This window comes from Aethalodelphis obliquidens, unplaced genomic scaffold, assembly GCF_003676395.1.
Source record: "Aethalodelphis obliquidens isolate GAN/ISIS:26980383/991018 unplaced genomic scaffold, ASM367639v1 scaffold23, whole genome shotgun sequence".
Lineage (NCBI taxonomy): Eukaryota > Metazoa > Chordata > Mammalia > Artiodactyla > Delphinidae > Aethalodelphis > Aethalodelphis obliquidens.
Genome location: NW_020837967.1, coordinates 18442470 through 18456088, shown reverse-complemented (window position 1 = coordinate 18456088; position 13619 = coordinate 18442470). Strand labels below are relative to the sequence as shown.

Here is a 13619-nt window from a genome sequence, read left to right as displayed (position 1 = left end):
TAATGCACCAAACCCTTGGGATGCAGAGCGGTGCTTCTTTCCCACTGGCAGGAGGCAATCCCTAGGCTCTCTGGAGGTCTCCTGGAACTGAGAGCCTGGTGACCTGCTTTTGGTCTAAAGGACCTGTAAGGTGAGCTGGGACGAAGTGAGAGAGCGGCATGGACTTACAAATACTAGCAAATGTAAAATAGCTAGTGGGAAGCAGCCGCATAGCACAGGGAGATCAGCTCAGTGCTTTGTGACCACCTAGAGGGGTGGGATTGGGAGGGTGGGAGATGCAAGAGGGAGGAGATATGGGGATATATGTATATGTGTAGCTGATTCACTTTGTTATACAGCAGAAACTAACACACCACTGTAAAGCAATTATACTCCAATAAAGATGTTTAAAAAGTAAATAAAATAAAGGACCTGTAGGAAATCAGAGACAGTGCTGCTGAGGGGACAGCCGGCCCCCAGCACTGTGGCCTGTGTGATTCCTCTAGAGCAGCTGGCACAGGAAAGGCATCCTCATGGAATTCTTTAATGAGGATGGCAATTCTATAAAGTGAAAAACACGGATAAAGCATTTTGAGCCTTTTGAAAGCATATCCTGATTCATTTAGAAAGAGGTACACTGCTAAAGTGTGGTATTTCTTAGCATTAGGTGACCAGAATAGACTGCTCTTGTTTTCCCCAATAAAATAATTTGGATTATTTTGCATAAAATAATTTGGATAAAGCCAGTTTCTGACTTTCCATAAAACTCATTTTTGCATAGTACTATGTTGGCGCTAAAATTTCATAGAAATGGGTTTTTACTAAATAACAGTGCTCCTATCTATTTTGCAAAGAATACTAAAATTCTAAGTAATTGACAAAGATAAAATCCTTGTAACGTGTGTCATTCACTTGTCAATATTAAATTTCCTCAGGTATTCAAGGATTAGACTATACTTTGGAGACATTTAACAGATTTGTTTTTAAAGTATCTAAAGCAGAGGGAGGGAAGAGTAGGGGAAGGGGGAGGGGAGAGAAGGGAAGGGGGAGGGGAGAAAAGAGAGACTGTTCCTTCCGATATTTTTCCTCCTTGACTTTCCGTTATATCTCCACCAAGACTTGAGGCACAACTGTAACAGTTAAAACCGATTCTACTTATCAACTTTTTCTGGTTGCCCAGATTTTATAAGGACATGAGAGAAAAAAAAAAACAAAACAGGGTTATGCTGAGGGAGACAGTAGAAAAATAAACCGGGTGCCACTAACCAGACACGTGACCTTGAGAACTCATCTGACCTCTGTGATGATTTACTGACTTGCCTAGCAAATGATGATCACTATAGCTGCTTTCAGCTCAAAAGCCCTATGAAAAGTATTAAGCTTCTAGCAAGATCACAGTCCAACCCGCACTGTCCAGCACGTACATCCCAGCACCCTCATAGCCATGCTGCCCTCTCTCACTAATACATACGCCCGTCCCGATTATAGTGAGCTCTTTACTACGCAGCATTGTTAGGAAAACTATTTGGTAATTCAAATGTCATAGTATATAAGAAGTTAACATAAATGCCAAACATAAGCACATAAATACTTATAAACAAAATTTTACCAAAAGCAATTTAATTGATTTTTGGTGACTCAAAGTGCATTTTATGATTTTAGAATATTTGGGGGGCGTCATTACAACCTATCACAGTACAGTGCGTATATGAGATGTCTACTGGTAGAATGCCAGTTAGAGAAAGCTGAATTCTCTAAATGTTTAGCATCACCTTGAAATATTTTCAATTGAGAAAATGCAGGGATGTATTATAAATCCTTGCACACATCCTCAAAGGTTATGAACTAAGGAACTAAGCCATTTACTCCAAGATTCTGTCTAATAACAGAATTTCTCATAAAAATCCAACCAATGATCAGAAATGCATCATTTCTAAACAAAGGTGTTTTATTTTTAACTACAGAAGGGTGAATTAATTTAGCACAGGATTTGTCAACGTTTCACCAATGAGGAAAAATAGGAACCACCTGGAAGGTGGAAGATCAAAAGCAAGATCTCCTAGATTTTATTCCTGGATCTGCTATTCAAATTCCTGATTATAATTATTGTTCTTAATTCCAGAGGTCAAGTAATTACAGCAGTGACTTGACTTCGTAGGCAGGAGCTTAAATCTTGTTTCTGAGTTGGCCTTAAAAATGACCCAGCCAAACTTATTCAATGCAGGAATGTCCTGTCCGGTTTCCATGGCAGATGGTCATATAGACCAGGCTCGAATGACTTCAATGACAGAAAAAATGAGCACATGACCTTAGCAGGCAACTGCCCATTCTATTCCAGGATGGCTCTGACTGCCAGAAAGCTGTTTTGTATCCAACAGAAATCTGCCTTACACTGACTTCTCTCCATTGGTCGTTGGACCATCAAGAATAATACAGAATAAACCCAGGTCCTTACCCTGGTGTGGCTGATTCTCCGAACCTGCTGATTAAGTATTCACAGGTTCAATCCCCACATGGATACATTAGTTTTAAACAGTGAAAACCTATTTCCTGATCAGAGACAATTGCTGGCTATTGGCAAATCCTGGTTTGGGTTTTCAAGGGGATTGAGTAACATTCCAAGATTGCATCAACTAAACTCATCACCATCCCGGAAAAAGAACTCAAAGTACATATCCTATTAAGGGGGTAAAAGAAGACTTAGCTTTTATGCCAGAAATGGTACTCTGACTTTCGTAAGTGCAAACATACAGAAAATGGAAATAGACAGCCTCATCACCCAAGGCAGGAACCTGAGAGTTATGCTTGATTCTTCCTATTTGCTCTTCCCCCAAGTCTAATGGGTCACCGAGTCCTGTCACTCCCACCTCCTCTCAATCCCCACCAGCTTAGGTCAGGCCCTTCTTGTCTTGTCTGGCCCACAGAGTACGGGACTTTCGTCTGTTTTGTCCACTGCCGTGTCCCTAGCACCTAGAACATTACGCGACATATATGGGGGTTCAACAAATACTTGCTGAATGAATTTGCATAGCTTCCTCCATGGCTGGACTCATCTCCTTCCATTGCAGCCCCACTACCTCCATGGTTTCTTTCCTAATACCAGGGCATCCCCCTGCTTAAACCCCTCCCACACAGACAGAGTTCCAGCTCCCGAGCAAGACAAACATGGCCTTGCAGAGACTGGCCCCCACTTACCCAGCAGTATCATCTCCTGTCACCAATGCCACTCATGCCGGAGGCACATTAAAGAGCTCACAGTTCTTGGCCTTCTTTTGCTCTTCTACCCTTCTCCGAGATGCCTGGATCTGCTTTTACCCTGGCAAACTCCCACTGGACAGTTCAATGCCAGCTCAAACAGATGTCCTGTGTAAAATGACCTGTTCTTTCCTCTGAGCACCCAACAGCGCTTTGTGTGTTCCACCCCCTTGGTCCTTTTATGTAAAGTACTGTGATCACACCATGCCAGTCTATGTTCCCATCAAACCTAAGTCAAGGTCTCTATTTTATCCTTCCTGCAGACTGGCACACTGAGAGCAGGCTCTCAGGAAATGTCTGCTGAAATGAAATGAAGCTATAGTGTAAGAGGTAAAGTCATACACTTGTAAAACACAAACCCGACATACTAGTATTATGAGTTTTTCTACAGTTCAGTGGCACTCATTTCCGGATTCTTGAACTCAATTTATTTTGAAAATTAGTACCACTTTTAAAATATCACTACTACAAAGGTATCTGGATGTCATTTCATAACACATATTCTATTACTCAACCCACATAATAGGTCAAAGTGAAAACAAGAACTTTCAATATAATTTTTTTCTTTCTCAGTGAAACAGATTTTATTTTCAAAACACAGTTTAATTTCTTCCTTTTCCTTTGGATTTACTATTCCATAGATTCCAAAGAACATATCACACAGTCCAAGTCTCTATAAAATTCAGAAAACGTGAGGCTTGGAGAAGAGAATACCCATGTGCCCCTACCTAAGGGTGGGGATTCCATGGGAGGGTAAAACAGTGACCAATTCCTTTCAAGAATGTTTGTTTTTGTTTTTTCGGAGAGTTTAGTTGGAACCCATAACATTAATATGCAACTTGAGGTCAGTTACCAAAAAAAAAAAAAAAAATACTACTTTTATAATGAAAAACTAAAATTGGCCCAGTAGAAGAACTGGCCAATCACCTGGAAGACTCTAATTACTGTCCTCTCTACAGGCTACATTTCGACTTGTCTTGCCCAGGGCATTACGGGGCAGTCCCTGGACTGGCCTCTGCTACTGGACCTCCCCAGCCCACTCCAAACTGGGCATATCCTGGGCGGGGTGGCCAGGGCCCCCTAGCTCTTCTCTCCTTCCGGCAAAGAGCAAGGGTGAGGGGTTCTTCTGTTAACAGTGCGTTTGCTTAACCAGATCCCAGGCTTTTGATGTTTTAAGTTTTGGTTTTCCGTTTCATCCTTAAGCAGTGCTGTGGCATATAATTTCCATACAGCAGTCTTCCTGGTGGAGGAAGGAGGCTAGACGGAACCTGGGTTACATTTTCTCTTAGCGATGCTCATTGCTTGCAGCTTACACGATAGAAACAATCCCTTTGGGGTTCTCGGCCTCATCACATATTCATATTCTCTATGTATCTATAAACACACACAAACACATACATACATACATGCCCTCCTAGACACAACGGTTTATGAAGATTCTTTTCAGCTGTTCAGTAATACCGCCACCTTAGAGAGCGGTCACCGGTTCTTCAGTGTCCTGGGCCATCTCGTAAAGCTAGAGTAGTTTGCACGTCTTCCAAAGGTGTGTCCTTAACCCCTTCCCTTATAATGAGGAACTGGCTGTACAATCATTCCCAACCTGCGGAAGGATGTCAGCCTCAGACCACCTTCATGACCTACAGGGGAAGGCACCTGCGGCCAGCCTGGAGGGTAAAAAAGGGGGAAGGGGCGTTTTGGGCTGGACGCCCCCGCTGCCCTTCCGCACCAGGTCAGGATCGCCAGGGCCCGGAAACCCTCCCAGCGAGCTCAGCCGACCCACCCGAGGGGACGCCCCACCCTCTCCACCCACGTCCCTACTGGCTCCGGGTCGCAGGGAAGGCGGCTACGGGAACCGCTTCCAGGGCGGAGAGGGAGCCCCTACCCGCCCCCTGCCCCGGCTCACCCGCCGCCCGGGTTCTGGCCTCCCTCGGGGTCACTGCCTCCTCGGCATCGTTACCGCTGGGAGAGGGCTCTGGACCCGGATGCAGACGCCGACCAGGGGACCGGCCGGGGGCGGCGGCGGCGGCGGCGGCGGGGACTGGGGAGCCTCTAGCGGACGCGCGGCCTCGCGACCCCACCCAGCGCTGCTCAGCTGACAGTCGCGCCAGCCTCCTCACCTCCGCCCGGGAATTTCCCGGGCCCCGCCCGCCGCAGGCCCCACCCCAACGCCCGCCCCTCGGCAGGCCGCTCCCCCCGCAGGCCCCGCCTCAACTCTCTTCCCTGCCTGTCTCGTGGGCCGGCCCACAGCCTCCCTGCTAGCCACGCAGTTCTCCCAGAGTGCAGACCCGGACGCGGGTTAATGCGGGTTGCGCGTTAAGCCAGTGCGACTGCCCTGACGGACGGCGTTAATTAAAACACTGTTAATTAAATGGAGTGTGAGGTGTCGGTCTTCGCCGCAGGGGGTGCCTGTAGAAGTCCAGAGCCACGGGGGCCGCTGCGCCCCACCGAAAGAGGGCGACGGTCCCAGGCATCCTTGGGACGAGACCTCAACCTCTGTTAAAGGCCTTACATTTAGATAGAGTTAATTGAGCACTCACGGCTTTCCACCCGGTTTTGCCCTTGAAATAGACCTTTAATTAAAAACACAAAGCCTGCCGGATGCTTCTGGGGCTCTTGTTCCCGGGGAACAGGCCAGCCGTTGACACTCGGAGGTTTCAGGTGCTCCAGGCAGGTGGGATTACTAGATCGACCTGGACTGTACCTGGAAGGCAGAAGTATTGATCTACTGGACCGGAGGAGGGTGGTTGCCTCCAGACTAGACAGCGTGAAAAGTGAGGAAACAAGACGAGGAAGGAGGGAGAGCCGCCCTAGTTTGCATCCTAAGCACCGCGAAGAGGGATAAGCAAGGACGCAGACACAGGACACACAAGGCGTCTGATCGCGAGGTCCAGGTCTCGGCGAAGCCGGTGCGGCCGGTTCTCCGGGTAACAGGCCACTCGTGTAAGATAAAACAAATTTGGGCGGCGTCCCAGGAGGTGAGGCAGAGAGAGTCTGGGAGCAGGTTTGTGCTGAAGAGTAAGAAGGACGCGTCGCACGTGGGAAGAAACTTGATTTACGAATGAAGAGGCTGACGCTGCTCAAATCAGCGGGATACCAAGCACGTTGCAGCTCACCCAAACTGCTTGCTGGTTAGACGGAAACGAAAAAAAAACCCGAATCGAAATAGGAAAGGGGGGACGCGCCCTCTCCTGGTATCCTGAAGGATTCAACTCCTCTATTTAGACCGCCTGCTCCAGGCCAGCTCTTCCTGCCCGACTCTTAACACCGCCCAGAGACCAACCCCCTGCTCAAGGCAAAGAGGGCTAGCAAGTCAGTACCTGCCCCAGACCCAATTCTGGAGTGCCCCTCCTGGGCTTGTTAGGGGTGCCTGGGGCGAGTCAACTCTACGGGCTCACTTCCGGTATTTTAAACCATGTTAAAGGAGAGCTTAAATGAGTATTAGAGAAGCTCGGAGCAGGGATGGGATGGGATGGGGTGGGATAGTTAGGGGTGGGGGGAGGCATCATACACAAGGCTGCCACCAGCTGTAGAGTGAGGAGGTTGAGGGTGGGTGAGCTTCTGGTAGAGAAAGTGGTCAGGGTCGTTTTCTCCAGACCCACTTGCTCCTGAAACGTTGAGCACTCCCACCACTTCTTAGCTGTGTGACCTTGGACGAGTTACCTAATCTTGATGAGCCCCATTCTCTTTATCTGTAAAATGGGGCCTCTAATACAGGCCCAAAATTCCAAAGGTCTGAGAATCCAAAGCCTTTCTCAGTTCATTTGGTGGCAGAACCAGACCCAAACCGATGCAAAGTTATTTACATTCTTTATTTACATCACTTAATATGATTATTTGTTTCACTGAAGCCACCTTAATTAGATTGTATGAGATCTGTTTCAGACTCTCTTGGAGAGTTATATTATGTAAATTACATGCACCTTATTACCTTCCTGAAATCCAAAAAATTCTGAGTTCTGAAATAGAGTTCACGCCAAAGGCTTTAAATAAAGGATTTGGAAATACAGAGCTTACTGCCTAAGGTCACTGTGATGATTAAGGCATAATACATGTAAAACACTCAGAACAATGCCTGATGCACAATGTTAGTTGCTCTTCTTACTGCTAGTGTTAGAACCAACTCTGGGGACTTCCCTGGTGGCACAGTGGTTAAGAGTCCTCCTGCCAACGCAGGGGACACAGGTTCAAGCCCTGGTCCAGGAAGATCCCATAAGCCAGTGCACCACGACTACTGAGCCCGTGCTCTAGAGCCCGCGAGCCACAACTACTGAAGCCCACAGGCCAGCCTGTGCTCCGCAACAAGAGAAGCCACCACGGGGAGAAGCCTGCGCACCGCAACGAAGACCCAACGCAGCCCAAAATAAATAAAAAAATAAAAAAAAATAATAAAAAGAACCAACTCTGTTTCTTAGCCTGAATAGTCCAGCGGGGTGCCTCCTTCCTCTCTCACACTTCCATGAGTAGACAGAATCTAAGTGCAGCTAAGGAAACTGAAATTATGACATGCTCTCTGCTGTTCACTGATGTGGTTTTGCGGTAGGTTAATGCAAAGCAGCGTGGTAGGCTATTTAGTGAGATACTCATTTGTGTCATGCTTTCTGTGCCCCTCCCTACCCACCCGCTTTGTTTGGAGAATACAGCTAATCCCTTTGTGTTTCCTATCACAAGGGTATTTGCAAGATTCTTGGAGGACCAACCTTCCTTCTTGTCTCTTGAGAAAGCCCAATCGTCATCTACCCCAGGTGACCTGGAGGGAGAGAGCTGAGAACCCAGGTGGGGTGGGGGTCTTTCACAGCATTTGGGCGAATGGGAAGGGGGTGGAGGTTGGCGGTCTCCTGAGCATCAAGGACTCAAGCCTCAGCCCCTGCAGCAGCAGGACACATGGCCAGCTCTTGGAGTGACACAGCTATATGAGACATCTATTGGACCTTGGGGACTTGTTCTCACAGCTTCTGCAGATTCTGGAATGCTGGCTTGTCCCTGGAAATAACAGAGCAACCTGCCCTCTCCTTAGAAGAAGCTTTACGGTAGATGGTGAGGATACCAGCATCAATGGACTGATCAACTTAACGGGCTGAGGAATAAATGGCCCTAACTCCAGTGGATGCCAAAAGCCCTCCTGGATTTTTCCATGACCCCAGGGAAGGAGAGCCTCCACTCAAGGCCTCAGTGATGCTCAAGAGTGGATTTCCCTACACTCCTACAGGGCAAGGGCTGCGTGCACAGAAAGTAAAGATATGTAACATATTTATGCATATTTGAGCTACTGGTAGAAAAATATACACACTCGGGATACCAGATCCAAAGACTACCTAAACTATGATCTACCTATACTATGACTCCATATATATGAAATACCTAGAAAAGGAAAGCACAGACGGAAAGCACGCCTGTGGTTGCCTGGGGCTGGGAGTGGCTTGGACTGCAAACAAGCTTGCGGGAATTTTGGGGGATTGAGGAAAATATTCTAAAACTGGTTTGTAATGAGGACTGCACAACTCTCTCAGCATAAAGATTATTGAATTGTACACTTACAATGGGTGAATTTTAAGGTATGTAAATCGTATCTCAGTACAGCTGCAAAAACAACACCGAGGGAATTCCTTGGCGGTCCAGTGGTTAGGACTCCACGCTTTCACTGCTGAGGGCATGGGTTCGATCCCTGGTCAGGGAACTAAGATCCCACAGGCTGCGTGGTGCAGCCCGCCCCCCCCCAAAAAAAACCAAAATAACAACAACAACAACACAAAAAACCACCAAAAATAATACCAGAAGTAAATCACCATGCTATCCAGTAAAGCGTACGCCCCTTCTTCTGTTGGGCCAGCGGTGAAGTGGCTGTGTCAGTCACCTACTCTGTAGCTGAGCTGGGTCTGGGCTTCGTTTGAGCTTTAGTTGGATTCAGTTCACGATTGGCTCCAAATATTCTGAGGATGGCTTCCTCAAAAAAAGTTCAACAGAATTACCATATTACCCAGCAATTCTACTCCTAGGTATACACCCCGAAGAACTGGAAACAGGGACTCAGGCGAGTGCGTGTAAATGCCTCTCATAGGTCGCTTCCCTCTTACTGATACCTGGTGTTTCAGCAACTCCCTGGATGAGGAGTGAGGCTTCCGTCAGAGCCAGGCTCTGGGATTAGGGGCTACTCTGTCGCCCATTTAGCAGCAGCCTCAGACAAGTATCTGGAGTCCCAGGAACAATGCCTCCGCTTTGAGAAAAGCCGGAGCAGTGTGTGTGTGTTTGTGTGTGCGTGTGTATGTGGTCTCTACTTCCTTCCTCTCCTTTGCCCCCCAGCTCTAGACCTTGAAACAGTAAACTCATTGGGGAGAAGCTGGGTGTTTATCTTTTAGGTGATCTTCAGTCCTCTGTGAACATTGAATAAGAAGACCACAATAATACTGCTACTTCCTGCTTCTTCCCATTGTGTAAACACAGACGCTGTCATACTCCCTGCCACCTTTTCCATCAAGTCAAAGTAGAGCATGGAGGAACACTGAATTCTTGTTTCTTGATGTGGCACGTATATACAATGGACTATCACTCAGCCATAAAAAGAAACGAAATTGAGTTATTTGTAGTGAGGTGGATGGACCTAGACTCTGTCATACAGAGTGAAGTAAGTCAGAAAGAGAAAAACAAATACTATATGCTAACACATATATATGGAATCTAAAAAAAAAATGCTTTTGAAGAATGTAGGGGCAGGACAGGAATAAAGACACAGACATAGAGAATGGACTTGAGGACACGGGGATGGGGAAAGGTGAGCTGGGACAAAGTGAGAGAGTGGCATGGACTTATATATACTAGCAAATGTAAAATAGATAGCTAGTGGGAAGCAGCCGCATAGCATAGGGAGATCAGCTCGGTGCTTTGTGATCACCTAGAGGGGTGGGATAGGGAGGGTGGGAGGGAGATGCAAGAGGGAGGAGATATGGGGATATATGTATATGTATAGCTGACTCACTTTGTTATACAGCAAAAACTAACACACCATTGTAAAGCAATTATACTCCAATAAAGATGTTTAAAAAAATTCTTGTTTCTTTGTTTTACTTTAAAAGTGTTAACAGTTCCTGGAGCAAAATTTTCTGTTGAAGTATTAATTAGCCAGCGCCCATTGATTTGGGAAAATAATCACAATGAGACACCACAATTCTTCGTCATGGTCTGAAAAGCATTGCCATCCTCTTCTTTGTGTGCCTGAGGAGTGAGAAATTGCCTCGGTGTCTCACTTTCTACACAGTTTCTTGCTTCTGATTAAATAATTCATCTGTCAGTGTTGAAGGACATGATTTCTTCTTTTCTCATCTCCCTTATTCTTCCAAAATGAGATATCTCACTTCTCAGAAGTGCATGGGGGAATGGGGGGGCACAGGCCTGGGTGTCAGACTATATATTTTATATATCTTATATATTTTTGTATATTATTATATATGTTATATATCATATTATATTTATACTATATAATTATATTATACTTTATATGCTTTATATATCGATATTATATATTATGCTATATTAATATATAATTATATTATATAATATATTTATATTATAGATTATATTTATATATTATTATGTATTATATATAATTTTATTTTGATTTTACAGTTTGAAATACATATATATATATCGAGAGAGAGAGAGAGGAAGAGAGAGAATGATTGAATTATTATGAAAAATTGGCTCATATGATCATGGAGGCTGCCACTGGCCAGCTTGAGAGACAGGATTGGGTGTGATGGAGAGCTGAAGCTGTGGTCCCAGGCCAAAAGCTGGCAGGCTTGAGACCCATGAAGTCAATGTTTCAGTTTGAACCTGAAGGCAGGAAAAATCTGATGTCCCAGCTCAAGGCAGCCAAACAGGAAGAATTTCCTCTTATTTGGGGGAGAGTCAGCCTCCAGTTTTATTCAGGCCTTCAACTGATTGGATGAGGCCCACCCACATTAGGGAGAACAATCTGCTTTATTCAGCCTTATCAAATTAAATTTTAAACTGATCCAAAAACTCCTTTATGGAAATACCCAGAATAATGTTTTTCCGAATGTCTGGGTCCCCCATGGCCCATTCAAGTTGACACATAAAATTAACCATTGTACTTCTATAGACCCTGACTTAAGGCATGGCTAGTTAAATTATCAGAAGTGATTTTGCAATTTGAAAAGTTACAAGTCCCCTGTTTTCATGAGAAAATGTATTCATATATGGCTTTCAAATAGACTATTATAAAACTGGATACAAAACCTTAGCTGGATTGCCCATGATCTTTTGTCCCACAAAACCTCAGTGTTCCCCTCACCAGACTACGTTACCCCTTTTCTGATTTTGTGGACAGAGTTCCCATTTCTCTTGTCACAGACCAATAGACAGTTATTAGATTTATAGACATAATGCCCTGATGAGCAGTAATACAGGTTTCTCTGGGGCTGGTCCCCTCCGCTCTTCACAACTGGATACCAGGAGCATACCTCTTTCTTTTCTAAGGTCCATGGTTCAATTCTCCAGCTGATATAGCTTTAAGTTTTGCAACTGGTGCTGATGCAGTTGAGTGAGGGGTTTTTTGCTTTTTGCCGTGTGTGGAGCAGAGCTCGTTCCTCTCCCGCTCAGCCATGCAGGTTGAATTGACCAAAGCTATGGTTATGGAGAAGCCTAGTCCCCTGCTGGTCAGGTGAGAATTTGTGAGACAGTATTACACACTGCTGAACCAGGCCGCAGACATGCTACACAAATTTTATGGAAAGAACTCTTCTTATGTCCATGGGGGATTGGATTCAAATGGAAAGCCAGCAGATGTGGTCTATGGACAGAAAAATATCCATAGGAAAGTGATGTCACAAAACTTCACGAATTGCCGCACTAAGATCCGTCATGTCGACACTCATGCCACTCTGAATGACGGTGTGGTGGTCCAGGTGATGGGCTTGCTCTCTAATAACAACCAGCCTTTGAGGACATTCATGAGACCTTTGTCCTTGCTCCTGAGGGCTCTGCTGCAAATAATTTTTATGCTCACAATGATATCTTCAGATACCAAGATGAGGTCTTTGGTGGCTTAGTCACTGAGCCTCAGGAAGGATCTGAAGAAGAAGCAGAGGAACCTGAAGAAAGACAGCAGACCACTGAGGTGGTACCTGATGATTCTGGAACTTTCTATGATCCAACTGTCAGCAATGACTTAGAAGGACATTTAGAAGAACCTGTTGCTGAACCAGAGCCTGATCCTGAACCAGAACCAGAGCAAGAACCTGCGTCTGTGGTCCAAGAGGAAATGTCTGAGTGTATTGGAAGAAACTGCTCCTAAGGCTGCTCAGAAGAGCTCTTCTCCAGCGCCTGCAGACATAGCCCAGACAGTGCAGGAGGACTTGAGAGCCTTTTCTTGGGCATCTGTGACCAGCAAGAACCTTCCACCCAGTGGAGCTGTTCCAGTTACTGGGATACCACCTCATGTTGTTAAACTACCAGCTTCACAGCCTCGTCCAGAGTCTAAGCCTGAATCTCAGATTCCACTGCAGAGGCCTCAGAGGGATCAAAGGGTGCGAGAACAGCGAATGAATGTTCCTCCCCAGAGGGAACCTAGAGCAGTCCTTGAGGCTGGTGAGCAGGTGATGCTGAACCCCGAAGAATCGTGAGACACCCTGACGGCCACCAGCTCTTTATTGGCAACCTGCCTCATGAGGTGGAGTAGAACTTAAAGATTTTTTTCAAAATTATGGGAATGTGGTGGAGCTGCATATTAACAGTGGTGGGAAATTACCCAATTTTGGGTTCGTTTTGTTTGATGATTCTGAGCCTGTTCAGAAGGTGCTTTGCAACAGGCCCATCATGTTCAGAGGTGAGGTCTGCCTGAATGTGGAAGAAAAGAAGACTGGAGCCGCCCGGGAAGGGGACCGCTGAGATAACCGCCTGCAGGGACCTGGAGGCCCTCAAGGCGGGTTGGGTGGTGGGATGAGAGGCGCCCCCCCGCGGAGGCATGGTGCAAAACCCAGGATTTGGAGTGGGAAGGGGCAGTGCTCCGAGGCAGTGAATTGCTCTTCACCGATCTTCAGGCAGCAGTACAAACCCTAGCTCCCACAGAATGGTGAATTTCTTCAGCCAACTTTTGGTATCTTGGAATCTGATCCTAGTCTATCATAAACTGCTTAAGTTTGTATAACTTTACTTTTTGTGTTAATGGTGTGTGCTCCTAGCCCCCCCCCCCACCCCATTTTAGTCCTTCACTTCCAATTTTGTGGAATGATATTTTAGGAAAAATGGATTTTTAAAGAAGAAGGGAAAAAAAAAGACTGCATTTCCTTGCTTTATTTGCATATACAGACTGGATTTTTTTTTAACAGTTTCCCCAAAGGAATGTGTCTTGCTTATTACTGACATTTGGTATG

The 13619-nt window shown here is 45.9% G+C and overlaps 1 protein-coding gene and 1 pseudogene across 8 annotated transcripts in view; one reads left to right on the top strand and one right to left on the bottom strand.

Moving 5' to 3' along the window:
* Positions 1-5304, bottom strand: part of OPTN (optineurin) — a 39310-nt gene extending 34006 nt beyond the window's left edge. For 2 of the 8 annotated variants that reach the window (XM_027121882.1, XM_027121885.1), the window contains exons 1-2: positions 5138-5302; positions 412-540 (exon numbers count right to left, since the gene is read on the bottom strand). The gene's annotated coding sequence lies outside the window, so the exon portion shown is untranslated. Of the gene's footprint in view, positions 1-411; positions 541-4640; positions 4899-5137 lie in introns of those variants that run through there. The other 6 variants (XM_027121883.1, XM_027121887.1, XM_027121886.1 and 3 more) reach the window with 6 other exon arrangements.
* Positions 5305-11873: 6569 nt separating this feature from the next.
* Positions 11874-13264, top strand: LOC113628454 (ras GTPase-activating protein-binding protein 1 pseudogene; annotated as a pseudogene).
* Positions 13265-13619: the final 355 nt, after the last annotated feature.